Below are 3,050 nucleotides of genomic sequence, written 5' to 3' on the forward strand. Positions count from 1 at the left end.
ATACACTCCACTACGGTGTCAACAATTGAACATCTTAAGCTTGGCAAGAAAAGGAAGGATAACAATGTATTATGCAGGTGCTCATGTTATCTGCTCATAGCCCCTTCAAATGGTAGATGCTCTCACTTGTTCCGTCCAGGGTAGGTGTAATGAAGTGAAGCAATGAATACAAATAAATAAACATAATCTTTATTTTTAGATTTTTAGTTGTATGTGTGTTCCTGGTTAAGGCTGGATTACTGATCTGGCAGAGGTGGTAACTCTCACAGGGCCCTGAAGGCCACAGTTTCATAGTATGTCCATTGGTTTTTGTCATAATTTGCATAAAATGACATATTTTTGGGAATGGGCACCATGTAAAAAAATGATGAACTTGGAAGCATCTAATAACTTGTGTTATAGTAAAGCCACTCTCAAAGGACGTTTGTCTCCTGATGTGATTTTATCTTTGGTGATTTACTGAGGCTTCAATAAATGTTTCCACCCTTTGCATTCAATGTGCATTCATTTATCTTTCTCTTGTGTCTTTTTGCCTTCTTGCCTTTTTTTCCATTTTTATTCTAAGCATTATATCACCTGCAATGATGGGGACCTTAGTAAGGGCCATGCATGATTGAGGCCCCGGCATGTAAAGTTTAGTCAAAGCAACAGACACATATTATTTTATTTTCAGATCCTGCACAAACAGGTTATGATAACTTTGCTTTACCATTTATGTGTATGAAAAATCTGCAAAGTAGGTTATGCTGACCACTGGCAGAGTTGGGATCAGAGTTTACATTTTTGCCCTGGGGCCCCCTAGTGGGTTCATCCAACCATGGTTCTGGTCCTGTGACTGGGAATGCCACTGCCAGGGTTTGATTCCTGGTATAATGTATGAACTCACGGTCCTGTCCTCAAGTTTCGCGACTCCCTGATGCAGCTATTAAATGATGATGCTGGTTGGGTGAAGCATGTTTTTCATGCAGCAGAATCCCAAGTTTTCATAGCAATAAAGGAGATCAATGGATGTGATGACTTGTAAAATAAAACTGACTGGAAGATACAGGAGGTTCTTCTTAGAGAAATTTAGACAGACTTTTAATTGTAATCTGTCTGTAACCAAAGTTTTTTTCTTCTCAAAGCTGGACATATGGACAGAGGAGCTAGGGGGGCTTAAGGCCATTTGCTGTAGACGATTTACAGATTTGAAAAAATTAGTTTTCATAAAACTTCAACGTGTTCAACTAAGGGAGCATTTTTCAGTAAGAGGTAATTACAGTCTTACTTTTGACTATATCTACTGAGTTCATGTTCAAAAAATATCACCTGTAGTAAAGACAGTGGATTTGTTGTGGTAACCAAAATTGGGAAGAACAAAGCACACTGATAGAAACCTGTGTTTTGTCAAATAATGACCACATGCAGTTAAATAATAACAGTGTTTTAAGTGTTAATCATTCAGATGCACATGCATTCTCAAAAGGCCTGAATCAAACGTTCTACAAAGTCATACAGTTTTCATAGTGTGTGTAAGTCCTTTGCACGAAGAGGCAGCTGTAAAATCCTACTCTTTCCCACTGCCGAAAGCAAACACATTTGTTTTCTGCTTTTACAAACTGCTTTTGACCCGCCGGCTAGTCAGTGGGAATACTAAGTGGCCAAACACATTTCAGATTTCCAAAACTTTATCCTAAATTCTTGTGCAGATCATGAAGTTTAAAAACATCAGTCATGCTGTATTGCAGGGAAACATGCACACACGTTCTCAAGACATCTGCATGTTTTCATTTGATGGAGTGGTGCAGCAATTAAAAATGACATATTTGGCTGAACTATTCCACTCAGTATAAGCAATAATCTCTAAAGAACCTGTGGGAAAAAGCTGGTAGAGGGTATACAGTAAAGGTGACACTGGCATGCACATTGTAGGTGGAGGTTAAAATGAACCTGCATGAATTAGACTGATAATGAATGGGTATGAGGCAGTTACATCAGTGTCGAGCAGTGGTCACTGGAAAAGCTCCTGTGCTGCTGTAAGTGAATAAAATGTTGGAAACGTGGTGAGAAAGACTGTAGGATGATTTTGAACACGTTCCCTCCAGTAAATGATTCAGTGTTCCATAAGAGAAAAAAATGCAACTGAGACTCAAGCAGCAAATGAACTTTTACAGGCTGAATAAACACTTAACAAGTGACAGAATATTCCTTGATGGTGGGCTCAATGAGAGAGACTGACCATGCAGCCAACGTGCATAGTATAAATACTGGGACAAGCTAAGACAATTGCACTTTTCTGTGCTGTACCATCGAGGACTGACCAATGTATGCATGGGGAAACCATTTTGCCTATGAGAAAGGAAGCAAATTAAATGCGGATGACAGAATTAGGTCGTTAATTTACTGAATGTCAGTTATTGAGTGATCAAGTTTACAGAAACATATGCATTTAGCTTTTTAGTGTTTGGTCTGCTGCACTGGAAGGCATTGCAAATGTCTAATTTGTCCTTTTTACTGGTTGCAAAACTGATTAGCAGTTAGATTACTTGTATTTAAAATAACCGTATAACATAATCCAACTTTAATCCTTGCAACTAAACCTCGGCAAAAAGCAGTTGCACGTTCAGATTGCTGCATAGATGAATTTCATAATAAATAACTTTTTCTTTATATCTTTTGCATGTGCAGCCCAGATAATAAGTATTATACTTCATCCGTCATTGCAGCTGCACATTTCTCAGCTTTATTTTTTTATTTGCATCCCCTCATCCTTACCCGCTGCCACCAGCAGCACCACCATCACTTCGCAGGCAAACAAGCCTTTTCTGCCCGACATTATCTCCATCCAGAGTCCGCTGGAAAGGAGGTTGAAATGACGGATGCAACCATGGGAGAGAGATCCGGGGACAGTTTATTTACATCCGAAGAGGCTGTGTAAGTTTAGAGGGAAGCCGCTGCGTGTGTCTCCCTCTTTACTTTCACCGACCCCCTCCTCCTCCGCTGGCAGAAATTTATAAAGAACAAAAAATCCGACGAGGGAGGGAGGGGGGTTGATATACGCCGAGGCTGAA

Source organism: Chelmon rostratus, chromosome 21 (genome assembly GCF_017976325.1).
Source record: "Chelmon rostratus isolate fCheRos1 chromosome 21, fCheRos1.pri, whole genome shotgun sequence".
NCBI lineage: Eukaryota > Metazoa > Chordata > Actinopteri > Chaetodontiformes > Chaetodontidae > Chelmon > Chelmon rostratus.